Source organism: Mus musculus, chromosome 13 (genome assembly GCF_000001635.26).
Source record: "Mus musculus strain C57BL/6J chromosome 13, GRCm38.p6 C57BL/6J".
Classification (NCBI taxonomy): Eukaryota; Metazoa; Chordata; class Mammalia; order Rodentia; family Muridae; genus Mus; species Mus musculus.
The window spans coordinates 71,715,139-71,734,256 of NC_000079.6; the positions used below are offsets into that span (position 1 = coordinate 71,715,139).

The 19,118-nt window shown below is 43.1% G+C and overlaps 1 long non-coding RNA gene across 1 annotated transcript in view; it reads right to left on the reverse strand.

The window, feature by feature from the left end:
• Positions 1-14,489: 14,489 nt before the first annotated feature.
• Positions 14,490-19,118, reverse strand: part of Gm40999 — a 56,262-nt gene continuing 51,633 nt past the window's right edge. Inside the window, exon 3 of the long non-coding RNA XR_873661.1 lies at positions 14,490-14,710. This is a non-coding gene — a long non-coding RNA (predicted gene, 40999). The remainder of the gene's footprint in view (positions 14,711-19,118) is intronic.

Sequence of the window (19,118 nt, forward strand, 5' to 3'; positions counted from 1 at the left end):
GAAAAATGATTCCATTTTAATGTGTTTGTGGGGCAAGAAACGGAAGCCAAGCATGTGTGTTTACAAACATGTGTGCAAGACTCTGTAGGTAACCATGATTATTTACAACTGGTCTTCAATATGACCACTCTTTTCTGGCCTAATCATGTTCACTTTAGCTTTTACATCCAGAAGATATTTTTTTTGTAAGAAAATTATTTCCACTTTCATAAACATTGGCAGATTTTATTTTTCTTTCTTCCTTGGGGCAAAACTTCAGATGACAAAACAAACATAAATCTCCCTAAACCAGAGGGTGGCTATATCCATCAATGTCCCTTCCATTCATTTGGAATATTAAGCCAAACTGTAATTAGGGTGTTATATTTATTTTTCTTGGCTAATTGACCTTCATCCCGGGGAATTCATTACAGAACAAGTAACCACATCTATCTCAAAAGTCTTACGCACTTGATTATGTTCCTCAAAGGAAACGTGGGCTTATAAAATGGCGCATCGTTGCTTAGGGACCAAGGAGTTGGGGTTCAGTTTGACCACCATAATTTATTGTCATTTGATGTAAATAAAATATTTTAAAGTCTCTGAATTCTCAAGCCCTTACTCTGAAGATAGGAAGAAGCAGGTCAGTCCATGAAAGAACAAGTGTCATTCTGGCAGTGGCTCAAGGTCAGGGACAGGTTCATAAGATCATGCCCCCAGCCCCCACCCCAGATTTCCAAGCAGTTAGCTGTTGGTGTGTGTCTTGTCTGCAGGTGGCTAAGTATGAACTGCCTCATTAATTAGACACAATACGCCATGAGCATCTCTGTGATGCTGGGCTTCCTATGAGGTAGAGCCTCACAAACTGAGGGCTCTGAGGTCTAGTTGAAATTCGTGGTGCTCAGCTGAGATGGACTTCACTCTCTCTGCATGAAGACTTCAGAATAACACACTCTGCCTCCAAAGGAGTGCGGAGCCCAGGCTTTGCCTGGTGAAATATTGATAAGTTTCTGATTTGCAGTGATTTTCTGTCTTCGTCGATTTCCTCTGCCTGTGGTCAGCTTCCACTTCCCCGTGATTTTCACTCATCCAAAGTCAAAAGAAATTAGGCCAGAGTTCCTTCACCAGGGCTTGCACTGACAGCAATGTCCCCAGCTGTGGGAGCCTGCCATCACCTGGCTTCTTTATTTGGCCCGTCATAAATAACTTATTCAGTCTTTCAATGAGATATCTACTCAAGTAGCCATGAGGACCTGCTTGTGTAGGCATAGAACAGGGCAGTTCACACACAGTTCATTGAGAACACACCAAGTCCAAGAAGTCGAGTAGATCCTTGCTTGCAATAATTAGTTATCAAATTTGAAAAAGATAGCCCTGCTCCACAAATAAAATATTGAAGTAATGCATATGAAGTTTTTCTTTTTTTTAAATTAGGTATTTTCCTCGTTTACATTTTCAATGCTATCCCAAAGGTCCCCCATACCCACCCCCCCATCCCCTACCCACCCACACCCCCTTTTTGGCCCTGGCGTTCCCCTGCACTGGGGCATATAAAGTTTGCAAGTCCAATGGGCCTCTCTTTGCAGTGATGGCCGACTAGGCCATCTTTTGATACATATGCAGCTAGAGACAAGAGCTCTGGGGTACTGGTTAGTTCATAATGTTGTTCCACCTATAGGGTTGCAGTTCCCATTAGCTCCTTGGGTAATTATGTTTCTGACATAAAACTTTTGATATTTAAAAAGGCAGCTGCCCATGATTTGATCTAAATAACCTGTCTGCCCATGGCAGGGTGTATTTGTAAAGAATCAGAAGGTTTTGTGATGTGCCTTATAGTTAAAAAAAAAAAAACAAATATCTGGGCTTAATACTTGTTTTAATTACATTTAAATTAGTGACATTTCATACATAGAATATTGAAATTCTTTTTCATTAGCACAGACCACTAGATATAGTGGCCCAGAGGAGAACGTTGTGTTGTCCTCATTCTCTAGTGTTGTAAGGACAGGGGCCAAATGGGTTCTCTATCAAACTACGCTGAATTCCCAGTGCTGCAGCTATCAATCATAACTATAGTGTATAGACTTATACTCTCAAAATAAGATACAGGCCATGAAGTCTCATGACTGCTTATTCGTAGGTGGTTTAGGCATAGCGACAATAATATTGTCGTTGCCTGCCAGCTGAAAATTCCATGGCAGATCAATGGTAAAATAGGTACAAGTATCTACATATACAATTGCAATATATGCGAGTGCTTTGTTCTCATGCACACCAGAAGATGGAATTGAATCCCATTACAGAGAGTTATGAGCCACCATGCGGTTACTGGGAATTGAACCCAGGTCTATGTGAGTGTGTGTGTGTGTGTGTGTGTGTGTGTGTGTATGTGTGTGTACTATCTATTTTACACATATTACAGATGAATGTACTAAATTTAAAGTGTCAATTGTATAATATGAATTTATATTGCTATGCATTATATTTTACTATATAAGCTCATAATTTTGTATAAGATATTATTTTTAAGCAATTCAAAATGGTGATTATTTTACTTTATCTTTTATAGGGAGCTTCATCTCATGTCACACTTATAATTCTCCAAGATGATCTTAATACTTGAGAAATGTAAACAACGTAAAAGAATAACAGATCTCAAAGAAGGTGAAGAAGGGGGCTGACTGGAATACTTGGCTAACATCCTAGTCAATCCCTGAAGGGAGCTACAACAGATTTTCATCTTAGGTAGCTGAAAAGTCACAGAAATGTATTCCCCATCATTCTGGGACTGAGATCCACAGCCACCGTGTATCTGATTCAGTCAGCCTATGGTGATGGCGATGCTCTGTTGCCTCTCTGCTGGCAGGTCCAGGCAAGAGGAGAGAACCTGGTCCAGCCGAGTCTCTCCTGGGTTTAGAGGAATGGTGCTGAGGGCCCAAAACAAACACACCTCTGCCACACCCAGGCCAGGAGTCTTATCAAAGCAGGAACTCACTTTATTAAACTAGGCACTTGCATACATAGAGAAAGCAAGGAGGTAGGGATAGGGCTATTGGGTGAGATGACTATGGGATGGTGTCAGATGATGAGGGGTGCGGGGTGATCTCATGGGGTCTGTAAGAAATTGATACACCAGCAGTAGCTAGGCAAGGCAGTCTCATTCAGGTTGGTAGGTCATGCTGAGTCATTTTCAAGTGAATGACAGGTCTCAAAAATGGAGCCAGGCTTGGGTTTGTCCTCAAGGCCCAAACCGAAGCCAAGCAGGGCTCACCAATGCTCTACATCTCCTCTCTGTTCTCGGGTGATGAAAGGGTCTGGAGTGCTCTCTGGAGCTAGTTTTTTAAGCTTACTAATCTTACTCAAGAGTGGTCTATCCTCTTGTCCTGACCACTTCCAAACATCAACATAATTTGGAGTTTAGGACTTCAAAATGAGTTTTGGGGTTGAGTATATGTTCAGTCCATATCCAAAAGTGTATATAAACAGAGGTGGGAGAACACACAAGACGGTGTGTAGCTGGTGTCTATGTGAATCCACTCATCAGGTGTATAGTCAGCCACAGGGGAGCCATACCTTGCTGTAAGCTTCATGAGTCACGCCGGGCCACACTTGCTGGTTGTGTATCTGGTCACACTTCAGTGAATGCCACCACTGTACCATAGGGAGTGCGGTATACTGCAAGCCTCTTGTGGTTGTTTGAATAGGTTTGGCCCTAATAGAGTCATGTGTTTGAATACTTGGCAATAGTGAGTGGCACTATTAGGAGGTGGGACTTTATTGGAGGAAGTGTGTTACTGTGGGGGTGGGCTTTGAGGTCTCCTATGCTCAGGCTCCTCCCAGTGCAAATGCTCATCTCCTCATGGCTGCCTGCAGATCAAGATGTAGAACTCTCTCCTCCAGCACTAAGTCTGCCTGTATGCTGCCATCATGATGTTAATGGAATAAACCTCTGAAACTCTAATCCAGCCTAAATTAGTTGTTTTATTTTATAAGAGCTGCCTTGGTCATGGTGTCTCTTCACAGCAATAAAACACTAAGACACTTCCCAATCTGCGCGGCATGGCCTTCTGCCACCGAACATGAGGGTAATAGAAACTTGGCAAGAGTAAAAGCTTACTCTTTGTCTTAGTTAGGGTTTTACAGCTGTGAACAGACACCATTACTAAGTCTTATAAAGGACAACACCTATTTGAGGCTGCCCTACAGGTTCAGAATTTCAGCCCATTATCATCAAGGTGGGAGCATGGCTGCATCTAGGCAGGCATGGTGCAGGCAAGGCTGCTAGTGGAAGACCGATTTTCGGGAATCGAGGAAAAGGATCTTAAAGCCCATGCCCACGGTGACACCACCTACGCCAACAGGGTCATACCTCCTAATAGTGCCACTCCCTGGGCCAAGCATATACAATCCATCACACTTTTGTGTACTCTAATTATTAAATGACCAAAAATTAATTAAAAATAAAACACTTAATGAATCTAAGGTGTTTCTGCTTAGCTCGTTCATGTCGCGTTGAATGGCTTCATTGCGGTTGTGGTTCTGACCATACAACATGCACATTTGGGACTGTGAGCGCTGTCATACTACACAATACCAAAGAACTCTGCCTGGAACATTTTAGCTTAGATTCCAGATACCTGCATGTTCTGTGAGACAGTGTCTCTATTGTACACACAGACACATCCCTGCTCTCACAGAAACACAAAGACTGAGAATTTTTCTACTATCATTTTTAAACATGTGTTAACTCAGTCCAACTTTCTTTTTTTTTTCTATTTCTTTTAAATTTAAGTGAACTTTTACTTTTTTTATTTTCTGAAGTGAAAATATAATTATACAATTTCTTCCTTTCTTTTATCTCCTCCAACCCCTCCAACCATTTTCCTGTCTCAATTACATGGTCTCTTTTTCTTTAATTGCTTTTGCACACATTCACACAAATACAAATTCAGTAAACTTGAAAAAAATCTTTAAAAATATAAATATATATTGTATAGTACATGTAATATGTAATATATTTAATAGTATAGTATATATGGCATATAGTATATAGTGTATAATATAGTATATATAATTAGAATACTCAAGATACAATTTGCAAAACACATGAAACTCAAGAAGAAGGAAGACCAAAGTGTGGATACTTCATTCCTTCTTAGAATGGGGAACAAAATACCCATGGAAGGAGTTACAGGGACAAAGTTTGGAGCTGAGACAGAAGGAAGGACCATCCAGTCTAGCTTTCAATTGTATTATGTTTGATTTCAAAGGCTTCTATTTGAATTGCTTGACTTGAGTTTCATGAATAGGAAAAGTGAAAAAGAAAACCATTAAAGGGTTTGGTTAGGATTAGGGTAGATTCTCTAACAATTTCTAACATGGTCCTAAACAAACTTCTGTCACTCTGTGCTTCCTATTTACAATTAGGGCTTCTCAGGAGTGAAGTAATAGAAATATCAATAAACTCTGAGAAACATTAATGATCCCCCATGTCCAAGTGTATCAATATTCAGCTAGGATTTAATTCTTTAAGTAAACATAAACAGATGCATGATTCCCATCAATGTGTGTATTTGTTTTCATTTTAATAAATTTCAATTATTATTATTAAGAATTTTTAAAAATAAATTTATGATTTATTTCCAGGAAATATTTGATTTGTCTATTTTATATACCTAGATATTCAGGTCATGTGAAAACATTGTCATTTAAAAGGAGCTGTGAGCAGAAAAGGCCTAAGCAAACCTGGTCTTCAGCACTGACTTGTACTTAAGACTTGGTTCACAGAAACACACAGAACCTGAACTGATGTAAGGAACAGGGGACTGCACTGACTGTGGGCCACAAGGGAGGGATGGGTGCATGGGATCCTCTCAGGGTGGCTACTGTGTCTACAGACTCCCCGACATTATCCATCAGGACAGCCAAATAGCTTAGACTTTTAACAAGCATTTGTTGGTCTAATTTTTGTTTCATTGGGCCAAGATCTTAAGCAAAAGCTGTTCATTATTACATTGACAAGTTCCTGTAGCTCTGGCCAATTGTTACTGAGGAAGTTAGTTTTTGTTGTCCCAGCAGGTAGGCCAGAACAGGGGGCTATAGGCTCTAATTAGGAACAGTAACCTAATATCCTGACTGCACTGCCATCCTTCATACATTCTGGAAAGACTCTTGGCCCTGGTCACTTGGGACAGACTTGGAAACCTACTGGGATTTTGGAAATCAGTCCTTGTTTCCAGCAGCAGCCATGCTTGGAGACTGGCAGGTGTTTGTCTTGCTCCACCAGTGGCCTGGGGTTAGGAGCATTAGGCCATTTGGCCCGGATACTCTTCCTGCACCCTGTGTCAGTCAGTTCCTTGGTCCTACATATGACAATAGATATGGTCATACATGTGAGTAGCATCTATTCCCCAGAGCCCTAACCTATCATTGCATTGCTACATTCTCCCTTTATATCTGTGTTGCCTGAGGCTTCCCAAAAAGAGCTCCTTGTGATAGTCTACATGTTTTCTGTATGGAAAAATGAAGAGTAAGGACTTCCCCAGCAGGCCTGTTCAACTTGGCCCAATGAGAAGGTGTTGTGGTATCTCTACTTTGGACTCATTAGCAAGACCTGACCCTTAATGTTTGTTAGTGAATTCAACTTGAACTGGAAAGGCCAACAAATCAAATGGCTTAACATTTGTGCCAGTGTGGCAAGCTAAGCCTTCACTCAAAACTCTGATCCCATAGAGGCCAATGGAATTTCAAAGCTCTCTGTCTCTCTCTTAGAAGATGTGATGGACAGTGACCAATGGCTTTATTTCTTTTTCTTCTTTTAGTTAAAGCCACATGGTGGAAAAGCAAATAAAACGCTTGCAGCCCCAGCACTGTTGCTGCAAGCCCCATGGCAGTTCTGAGCTTTTAGCAATTGGTAAAGGCTTCAAGATCCAATTTTTACATAGGGCACACATTTCCATAATCACTCCTTCCTGCCTGTCCCCGCCCGCTGCATTTTCCATTGCCTGTTTTATAACCGCACGCCTAAGCTCCGTCAATATTCAAGTTAGTGCTCTGAAATGAAACTATAAATTTCAATTTGGAGAAAATAAGCCCTCATTTGGGTTCATAAGTTTGAAATAACACATTACCATGGGTTGCAGCGAGGTTGCATTCCTGATTCTATTTTATGCATCTGACAATGGATGATCCGCTCCACAGTGGAGGAGAGCCACAGTATGTGAGAGGCAAGGCTGCTTTCAAGGCAGTGTTTATTAGAGCCACCAGTCAGTGATTCTCCTGAGATTCTTACTAAAGAAATCTGATACTGTCTTTGGTTTCAAGATTTGGTCACTGTCTCTTAATAGCCCACAATACAAAGCAGAGCCTAATTTAAACATAGAAATGTAGCCATAGAGTCAAAGCCTTGCTCAAAATTGAGAGCAACTGGTGTGCCCAGGCAAAGATAAGATGAGGACAGCTGCTGTGATTCCAGTGACAGCTTCCCCCATTTCACCATTGATTTTTGGATCTGTCCTTGGGTCCATATCTATTCTTCACATTCATGAGAAAGTATGTGTGTTTTCTTTTTCCCCACCAAAAGCATACTGAATTGGAAATATCAGAAGATCAACTAAAGATGTACTTACTACATGCTCTCTCAAGGAAGAAATTGCTCTTGACCTGTGCATGGTTAACGCTGCTGTGTCAGACTCCTTGTATAATAGTCACCCCAGACAGCAAAATGAGAGACAATCTAGTATTTAAGGAAGTAGCTGAGGTAGTAAGCATTGTGTTGAATAGCTCTGTAGAGAGATCATTGTTTTGTACAATGCTTCTTTACATTGTAGCAATCAGTGGAAGATACATCAATGGACAGGTTAACAACCTATTACCATGTAACCACACCCAGGTTTCATTTGCAGGCAAAGGATGGGCACAGTGGGGAGACTAGGCACAAGCTGTGTCCTCAACACTTGGCATCTCTTTCCCTCAAGCAGCAGACAGTTGACTTGCCTTTCCATACATCTCCAAAGCCTGAACCTCTCAGAGCATCTTGTCAGTCAAACATATTATCACTAACTGGGGGGCCTGGAGAGTAGGACCCATTTGTCTCTCTTTGGGTCAGGCTACTCTGTTATTTGATTTGGCCAACAAAATATGGGGCTTATGTTGTGGCAATTCTGAGCCACAAAGAACTATGGGCATTTCCTGTTGTTCTTCGTTGGATCACATTATTCCTGGCATAAAAACATGTCTAGACTAGCATGCGGGATACAAAGCACATGAAATCCAGCCCTTGAGCTGTACTTGTCAAAACCAGACAACTGTCAGTCAGCTAGAGCTAATCAGTCTATGGAGCTGTAATCAAGGCTCTGGAATCTGGAAATGTTTGTTACATCTTAGATAGCTGAAACATTGTTACCAATGTCATGATACATAGCACTCATTGTAACATATTGGATGAAGACAGGAATGGAGTTTAGTTGGTGGAGTGTTTGCCTATGGTACACAGAGCTCGGGGTTTGGTCCCTGCACTGCATGGGACACATATCCATCACCACAGCACTCAGGAAGTAGAGGCAGGAAGGTCTGTGGTAAAAAGACATCCTAGAACTATATAAGTAGGTCTGAGGCTAGCCTAGGTTATGTGGGACCCTTAGATGCTCTTTTTAATTTATTCAACTAATTACATAAAAGTTCTGCCAAGAGAATAAGTTTTTAATGTGGGCCTCTTTTATCCCAGAAGAATATACTTTTTTGCAGAATATTCATGCAAATTGATTTTGAATCCAAGTCTGTTATTCTAAAGTTCCATCAAATCACTTTTTTAAATTTTTCCTTAGTAAATCTACTTCTGATTTTATTTTTTATAACCTTTCACCTCCCCTCCAGAAACAGAGTTGAGAAATATCCTCACATTGTCTCTTCTGTAGACTTCCAGGTAGCACCCATCTTTAATCTTCACCTCACAGGAATAGGCGGAAAGTAAACGGGAGGCCCTATATCCTTCCCTCAAGAAGACCTACCAACCATCATGGTGAGATTGGCCATAAAGCTCCAAACTTCTTACACAAGATAGATCCACTGACAACATCACTAAAAAACGATGCACAGAAGTCACATGGGATTATAGAAAGACCATCAGTGGCCTGTGCCACTGGAGCATTATGGAAAAGACCATCAGCGTCATGAGCCACTGGGACATCGTGAGCTAGGCCAAGAGGAATGCACTGCACACATATTACAAAACCATAAATCTGGTCCCATAACTCCATGCAGAGGATGTGGCACTAGAGAGACACTTACTGATGCTATACAGTCATTAAGGAGGGGAGTTTGGCATGCTTTTTCAACTGAAGATATGTCATGTGATCCTGCCACCTTGGTATTTGTCCAAAGGAGGGTAAAGCTCATGTGCACATATGTACATGTCCATAGAATTTAAATTTCTTATGGACTGGGTATGAAAGTGACTCCATGAAAATTTGGAACATCAACACAATTTTCAGGTCAATGGATGGAACTTGGAAATGTTATATTGAGTGAGGTAACTCTGGCACAGAAAGACGCCCCCTCTCTGTTTTGTGGTTCCTAGCTCAAAATCTTCAGATAGGAGTGTATGAGCGATAGTAACTGTAGCCACCATGAAAGTAAAAGGGGGATTCTAGAAGGGAACTTGCAGGATACAGGAAAACCTGCGACTGTGGCTGGAACTAGGAAGGGGGATGGATGGTAGAGAAGAGAGGTAGGGAGTAGGGATAAATAACACTAAATGTTTGAAAACCACGTAGGGAGTCTTTCTATTTTATATTTATCCCAAATTACATTTTACATATAATACAATACATATAATATACATAATATATAATTATATATATATATATATATATATATATATATATATATATCCCTTCTGGTGATAATGTTCATGCAAATACAAATAGCTTTGAACAAAAATCCCAGGAAACTCATGAGAAACCTTGTTTTGAGCTGTTGGTCAGAGGAGTCTGACTCCCAAACTAACATAAAATATTGTTATTGTCCTCGACTAAATCCCAGAACTTGAAAGTAAGTCCTTAATGCTGAAGACAGCACACACTTCCCACACAGGACTTGAAGAAATTGAACTGGGTCTGACCTAGTAGCCTCTTCCCTGAGGAATAGTTCTTATTGTATCAGAAGGAACTACAAAATCTGCCAAGGGAGAGAAGCAATGATAGTCCTAACCTGCTTGGGATACCTTTGAACCACAGCAATGACCATTACAGCAAGATAGGATACTCATATCTTGGTAGCCATCAACAGCTATCTCACTGGACATAGCATCCTCTTAACAGGAGAGAAACCATGCCTGCTATTACGATCTGAGCCATCTACCTATGGCTAGTGAGGTCATTGACCCCATGCTTGTCATGACCATCCGAGCCAATGGCTAGTGACGTCACTGATCTTAGAGGAGAGCTTATTGCAATCACTTTCGTGACACAACCAATGTAAATTCTAACTGAATTCTAATAGGCATCCTTACCTTCCCAGTAAGTGAAGCTCTCACCCCTCTCCAAAGAACATTCATTCTGAAACATATGCAGACCAACTGATTAACTGCAGAGAACAACACTGTAGGGACCCCCAACTGATACATTTTCAACACAAGCCTTATGCATACAGCTCAGGAGATGGCTCAGAAGAAGGGTTAGAAAGAAAATAATTGCCAGAGAAATCTTAGCAGCATGCTCACCCAAAGACCTGAAAAATGACAACACTGCATGCCAGTGATGACGGGGTGACTCTCAGAGGGCCCCACCCCTGGAGAAGGAACTAGAGGAAATTAATGACCGCTTAGAGACAGAGAATTAATCTTTTCCAGGCACAAGCATGCTAACTAGGGTGCCATTAGAAGTATAAAATAGAACCTGCAAGTTGTATTTACTTACATGCCTGTGTGCACAACTGTGTGTGCACGTGCAAGTGTGTGTGTGTGTGCCGGGGTGTGGGTGTGGGCATGTGTGTGTTTGTGTCGGTGTGTCTATGTCTGTGTGTGTGTAGATTTATTCATATGTGTGCATAATCACATTTGTGTTGGTATCTCAGATATAGGACATATATGTATATAAGTTATAAACACCAATAGCAGGTATAGATATCAGTCACTGTGTCCTGGTGTCTTCTCTCTAGAGCACTGCCTAAATGCACCAGCCAAACTCACATCTCCTGGAGGTAAAGACAGGCACATGGCTTACTGGTCATCCTCCCATGTCTTCACAGTGGCCAGACAAGAGACAAAGTTTGGTCTGCAGAGGAGAGAGTGACAAGCCACACACCCTGGGCCCCTCTTTCAGAAGCCCCTCATACATTACCACCCTCTGGAGTCATCTACACCTCCTCCTTCATTTCCTTCATCCTATCAGAGTCTGAATTTATTTATTTATTTTCAGTGTGTACATGTGTTCATGCCTGTGGGGACCAGGGGACAACCTCAGGTGTCATTCCTTGGCCTGGATCTTGTCAGCCAAATGATGCTGACTGGCCAGTGAGCCCTGTGATCCACCAGTGTACAGCTCTCCAGTGCTGGCATCACATGTGCACAGGCCACGACATCCGGCACTTTTATATGGTCTTCTGAAATAGAAATGAAGTCCTAGTGCTTGCAAAGTGATTCTGTACTGACTGAGCTGTCTCTTGGCCCCAAGCTTGAATAAAAGTCTGCTTTCCTTACAGTCTGTTTATGCCTTTTCTGAACTTCACTATACCTTCCTCACAGCAGGTCCAAATGTTTGAGCGGTTCTGGACCCAGTTGTACAGGCGTGTAGATTCTAGTCCCTTAAGAAGCATTTTTGCAAGGTAAACACTTCTACACCACCATGCCAAGACTTACGCTGGGCAGGTCCCTTGCGGAATTTCATACTTTCATTGACCCTAGAGCTGTAAGTACTGTCTAGACACTTCTAGGCATGAGCCCAGAGCAGAGGAGAGCCTCATGGAGCAAGCCAATGTGCTAGTCCCAAGGCAATTCTGGATCTGATACCTGGGTCTGAATTGGACCTGACACATCTCAGTGTGATTGACAGGAAAGGTCAAACACTCTTAGAATTTTCTAAGAACAGGGCCCAGCTGGACCCAATCTCCATCAAGCAGCTGTAGACCAAAGGCCTTGGTTACTGGGCTGCGGGTGCAGTTGTTTACCTGCTGTGATTTTTTTGCCTGGTTCTTTTCAACACTCTCCAGCCTAGCAATTTGTCTCAGCTTTAAGCAGGTGTTTGTTATGACCGGGAACACAGGAACGAGCTGGTCTTTCGCGTGTGCTGGCTGAGCAAATGAATGTTGCCTACAAACTTTCCCCAGGCTATGTGATGACTACCCAACCTGCTTCCAGCTACTCTAATCTAGCTCAGGGACACGCGGGCAGATGAAAGCCTTTGTAGCTCCTACCTCACACTTTTTAATTGATATATTCTGCCCACTGCAGACTCCCTCTGTGTTTGATGCAACGGTTTGATTATGCACAGGCATGAATCTATTGGGGCTGGATAAATGAGCACAAAATCAAGGGGAGGAAAGGCTTGGAAATGTGATATAAACGGGTTCACAACTCATGGGCTCACCTTTGATTTGGAAGGTTGAACTGATGGAAAAATGAACAGCTCCACATTGGAGACAAAAGAGAATAATGAGGTTTTAATAATGTCATAGATATAGTAATCCTCCATGTGTGCATGTGTGCATGCGATACACACACACACACACGCACACACACATGAACACACACTTAATATCAATTTGTAAATCATGAATTATCAAGTATCTGTATTTCAAATCACTACACACACACACACACACAAATAATGATTTGGAGTTAAATTCCAATAACAAGGGGGGGGGGTGCTATGGCTTCTGCTCTTTGGATTTGCCCACAATGTGGGTCTACAGATGTCTCTAAGCAGTGCAAGGAGCACTTTAGCTTGATGGGCTGTACTCCTGGGCAGTATGTTTCATACACTGATTTTACCACACTATACAACTATCCTACCAAAAGGAGTCCGCTCCTCATTCTTCATATCCCTGACTTTGCATCTATGCTGTGGAAGAAGGGTTGATGCCGCTTGGTTGGATGTTAAGATGCTCATCCATATTAGGCAATGATTTACAGAATGGTAAACAGGATAGAGATGAGCAAGTTCTTGTGCCTCAGGATAGGGGTCATCAAACATCATCTATCCACAAAGCTTTATCCAGCCCTTGCTACTGGACCGTACAGACACTTGTTCACATCTCAGAATCCATGCACTGTCTCCAGAAGCTCAGGGCCCATGTTTCCATTTTGTTTCTTCACACTGGAAACAAACTGAGCAACTGAAAGAGACAACACTCATCATGAACTAGATCTTAAAATACATGGTAAGAAAAGCCATATTTTTTTCTAAAGAAATTATGTTTTAGGATGGAATTGTTTTCTTTTGTAAGATTACTTATTTTTATTTTATGTGTATGGGTGTTTTGCCAATGTGTGTGTGTGTGTGTGTGTGTGTGTGTGTGTGTGTGTTTGGTACCTGATGAGGTCAGAAAAGGGCATCTAGTCACCTGAAGCTGGCATTACAGAGGCTTGTGAGCTACCATGTGTGTGCTGGGACTAGAACCTTGGTCCTCTGGGAAGAGCAGCAGGTACTCCTAACTGCTTGTTCATCTCCCCAGCCCCTTGAATTTCTTTCTTTTAAAAATAAGAGATACCATTTGCCTGTCTGTGCTGGTTTGCTTTCCTTTCTAAGAAGAGTTTAATGAGAGAAGAGTTGCAGAGATCAGCTAAGCCACAGACCACTTGGCTGTAGGGAAAGTGGAGTGGCAGATGTGGATCACAAGTTTCCATGTGTTCTCTCATTTAGCTTCCTGTCCCGTGGCTATCTTACTGAGATCCGATTAAACCTGATGTGTCCTGATGTCAACAAGATGAGAAATTTTACTTAGTCACAAGCCTTAAATTTGCTAAGAACTTTAAAATGTCTTTGAAACCTATTTAAACAATAGTTCGGTAACATAAGAAAATGCATCACCTCTAGGGGCAAGTTTGACATGACTCATATCACAAGTCCTGTGTGACACCCTTTCTGTACAAGACTGCTTGTCTTTACAGGATGCCAATCACATATGACCACACAGCGCATGTCTGGCATCCACAGTCTCAGTCAAGTTCATCCGTATTCTAGATATCTGGTCTTTTAAAGAGGTCAGAACATGATTCTTTCGAACAGCTGGCTTTAATTTCTATCACATGGCACTAAATTCAAGAAGGAAATCGGTGGGAAACAGCAGTGGTTCAAGTTTGTTGTTTCTCTACGTATCTCCCCTGATCTTTATGAACTCCGTGGTTGGTTGGTTGGTTGATTGGTTGATCTGGTGTGTGTGTGTGTGTGTGTGTGTGTGTGAGAGAGAGAGAGAGAGAGAGAGAGGGAGAGAGAGAGAGAGAGAGAGAGAGACAGAGAGAGACAGAGAGAGACAGAGAAAGAGGCAGAGAGAGACAGAGGGAGAGGGGGAGAGAGAGAGAGAGAGGGAGAGAGAGAGAGAGAGAGAGAGAGCGCTCTGTACACTGTTTTAGAAGCTGGTGTCTAAGTAAAGTCAACTGCTGGCCTGCATGGGCATTAGAGATTGAATTCATGGCATGGCAAGCATTCAGCCAACTGACCTGTCTCTGGAGTCTTGGTGAGATCTTCAGAAGTTTCAAGTCTGACTATGCTGTTCCTGGAGAAACTTGTTGGCTCTACGAGATAAAACACAGAATGGGGATTTGATGAATGATTTTGGGGGTGATGACCAAATCCTAAATTGGGTAGATGACGCCTATGGATGATGCCATCCCAGAGTACTGTTCAACTTCTTCTTGGGGGTGAAGATATCTCTCATGAGATTTGAGATCTTATTCCCAGAGTCTCAATGAGAGACCCTCTTTCTCATGACTGGCTCATGTCTTCCTTTCTTGGGGGCCAGTCTCCCACTTCCTCTTTGCCCACTCATCCTTATCTTCCAGGTCATAACCAAGGAGCTTTTAAAAAAGATATTTTTGCTAAGTTTCCCACCAGAGGAAGACATCTTGTCAGTCATAGTTTATGGTTCCTTAGCATCTCAGTTTCTCTTCACACTTTCAACACATATGATTGATTACATTTTACTGGAATTGTGAGTTCCTAGTTTTCTACCGATAGTGCAACCTTCCAAAGGGAGCACCTGCTACTGTGCTGAGGGAGCATCTACTACTGTACAAAGCTTCTAATATCTCCAGCAATCACTTCTGGATGCATTGAAACAGTTCGAGGAAATACAGGACAAGTATCAGGTGTGACAGAATTAAGATTGTGGCTTAAAGGTGAACCTTGTCATGCCATCGAGCACGGTCATGGAACCTGTAAGTGTCATGAAGGATCTAGATAGAATGAAGGTGTGAGCATGTTGAGCTCACACAGTCTTCCTGAGGCTGCCACATGACAGGGAGCAGTGAGGGGATTTCATTAAAGTATAGAGAGCACGAGAGATGTGGCAGAGGCGACATTAGTCAAGTGTGGTGCTTCACTGTGTGTGACGAGCAAAGGGGACAGGATCAAAGGGGCTCGAAACTTTTGTTGTTATCTGAGTGAAGAATGGTGCCACAGTGAATAGACACAGTGGTCCAGAGGAAAGCTAGAGTCTTAGAAGAAAACCTACAGGGAAGCTCAAGGTTCTTCCATGTGAGTGACACTGTGGCACACAGCAGGGATGGTATGCTGTGGGTGCCCCTCAGAGATCACTGAATGGTCATCATGGAAATACCTACATAGGTGGTAAAAACAAATGATCACGAACTCATAGGGCCTCACATTAGGAAAGGAGAATCGGTGGAAGACCATCAGGCTGACATGCTTTGGGAAATGAAGAAGTTTCTTAGGGTTAAAAAGAGTCTGACAGGAGAAGGAAGGAACCTTTCACAGGGCAAAAGGTCCCTTCTGTCTCAACTGCATCAAAATGAAAGAAAGTGTTCTCCACAGAGCACAGAGGACACCATGGCTCGAATGTTATGTCTCCCCATCTTAAAATCATGACCGTCAAACTGTTGTGATCTGGGAAGCAGGGCCTAGCAGGGGAATGTAGGTACACTGGGCAGATGGCCTTCAAGGGCACATTAGGAGCCTGGCCTCCTCCTGTCTCTCTCTCTCTCTCTCTCTCTCTCTCTCTCTCTCTCTCTCTCTCTCTCTCTGCCTCCTGGATGCTACAACTGTGCAGCTTTGCTCTGCCACACATCCCACTGTGACATTCCATCGCCCATTGGCCAAAGTGATGTGGTCACACAGCCGTGGGCTGAAATGTATGTCTGAAACTGTGAGCCAACATGACCATTTCCCCTCCCCTCTCCCCATTGCAGAAAGGCTAGTGGAGAGTAACTCAACCAGAGTTGTCAACATGAAGGACACATGGTCATTGAGCACCTCTGAATACCATGGGGGAACAGGTGAGTCCTCATGGGGGCTGTCAGTGGGCAGAGGAGTCTCTTTCTTTGGTTGTGACATTGGAGAATGAACTTGTAAGACACAGAAAGAGCAAAACAAATTATTTATAAATCATTGTGTGATGGGGGTGGGTGGGTAGTGTGTGTGTGTGTGTGTGTGTGTGTGTGTGTGTGTGTAAGCCTGAGGTTTACGGTTGATGTTAAGCATTCTTCCTCTCTCTCTCTCTCTGCACCCTTGTTTCTTGAAACGGGATCTTTCACTACACCAGAAGCTCAGTCAAATGAGCATTAAGAATCGACTTGTTTCTAGGCTGGGTGTATAAGCCAGGGTTCTCTAGAGTCTCAGAATTTATGGAATGCCTCTTTATATTGAGGGAATTTGTTGTGAAGACTTACAGACTGCAGTCCAACTAGCCCAATAATGGGTAGCTGTGGATGGGAAGTTCAAGAATCTAGTAGTTTCTCAGTCCCACAAGGCTACTTCTTTCAGCCGGTCTTCTGTATACACTGGAATCCAAAAGAAGTAGATTCCAACAGATGTGCTGGCAAGTAAGTGCAAGCAGGCAAAGAAGAGAGGGCCTCCTATCTTCCAATGTCTTTATGTAGATCTCCAACAGAAAGTGTGGCCCAGGTTAAAGGCTCGTACCACCATGCGTGGATCTGGAACTTGCTTTGTCCCAGGCTGACCTTGAACTCAGAGATCCTCCTTCAGTCTTCTGGGATTAAAGGCATGTAATATCTTGCCTGGGCCTAAGCTTTTCATGGCCACTATACCTCAAGATCTCCATGCCAAGATCCAGGTCAGAAACTTGTCTCTTCCTGCCTCAACATCCAGATCACAGGTGAGCTCTCCAATTCTGGATTGTAGTTCATTCCAGATATAGTCAAGTTGGCAACCAGGAATAGCCACTACACTGTGTTACAAGCATATGCTGCCATGTCCTACTGTGTCTGTCGGGGTGGGGGTGAGGGTCTGGATGGGGGGTGGGGTGGGGGGATAGCTCATGATTGCACAGGAAGCACTTTACTAAGTCACATTTCCAGCCCTGAAACCAATTCTTAGGACTGGGGTGACCACTGATCACTAAGGTACAAGGTCCATGAAATTGCAAAGCCCCTCAATTATTAGACAGGCTCTTTGTAAGGAGTCATATCTAGAAAGTGCCCCTTGCAGGCAACAGGACCCACACTAACACAGTGGGTTTCTGGGGTGTGGTTCAAAAGAAGGACATACATGTCTTAGGGTTTCCATTTCTATGACAGACACCATGACCAAGGCCACTCTTATAAGGACAACATTTAATTGCGGCTGGCTGACAGGTTCAGAGGTTCAGTCCATTATCAGCAAGGCAGGAACATGGCACCATTCAGGCAGGCATGGTGCAGGAGGAGCTGAGAGTTCTACATTTTCATCTCAAGGCTGCTAGCAGAAGAATGCTGGCTTCCAGGCAGCTAGGTTAAGGGTCTTAAAGCCCACACCCATAGTGACACACCTACTCCAACAGGGCCACACCTTCTAATAGTGCCACTCCCTGACCTGAGCCTACACAAACCTTAACAATACATATAGCTGGAAACGGGAAGTGGGGTAAAGGGCATGAGTGAGAGAATGCTAGAGTGCAAAGATATTTATCACCAGCTCCCTTCTCCTTGGGAAGACACAGACCCCTCCCATGCAGCTATACCCCTGTCACCCATCTTCTATAACACCAGGTCCCACCAGAAAGCATTTCATATTCTGGTACAATAGAGTCCCTGGTGCAAAGTCTGGCAAATTCAGGGCTAGGGTAGCTATGTAAAGGATCTTTTAGAACAGAGCAGAGGCAATGGCTCTGTAGACAGAACTCCTGCAGTTCAGCCCCAAGAACCCTCTCTTGCAAGTGTTCGCTTGCCTGCCTTCACCTGACAAGGGTGAAATAGTGACATCACTGTAGAAGAACCTGTTGTAATGTTGTAAGGATTACGGCAGCCATGTGGTAATGTTCCAGAGAGAGAGGTGCTGACTCTGAAGCTTGCTTAGATTTGGCTTTGTAAATAAGCCATGACCTTTAATGACTGTAATGAATGCTTCTCAATTCACAGGGTGATGAATCCTAGGGTGGAGCACTCAGGGCCGATAGGTCTGGCCGCCCGAGGGCTCCCAGAACTTGTTCTGAGTCCATGTACAAAGTGCACAATGGGCAGCCACATTTGCCTGAAAGAAGTTGGCAGGGTCCTTCAATGGCCTCCAGGCTTGTGGGCAAAAGGTACAGGCCAACTGCACAGCGCTCTGAGTGACCATAAGTTAGTATCCACTCCACATCTGTCCAGAAACCCAGAACAGACAAGTCCTAGGTAGGAGCTGCACTGGTATGAAAATGGAGTCTGACAGTCCCTTCCACAACAAAGCCCAATTCTGGGCTAGAACATGGAAGGTCCACAACCTGGATTAGGAGTGGTGTTCCTTTATATGAATGGGTGGAAACTCGGCAGAGCCAGCACTAATCTGAGACTCCCAAAAGGGATAAAAAAGGAAGCATGGGAGTCCTATGTGGAGGAAGGACTCTGCTGTCTCTTTAATTCCTTTATAGATGTCTCTTTGAGCAAATGGTGACAGGAGATGAATATGGACGTGCCCAGGGCTTCTCTTTTCATTTGTTACTGGGCTGTCCTGGCTGAAGGAGGCAAGCAGCTATTGCATACACAGGCAGAC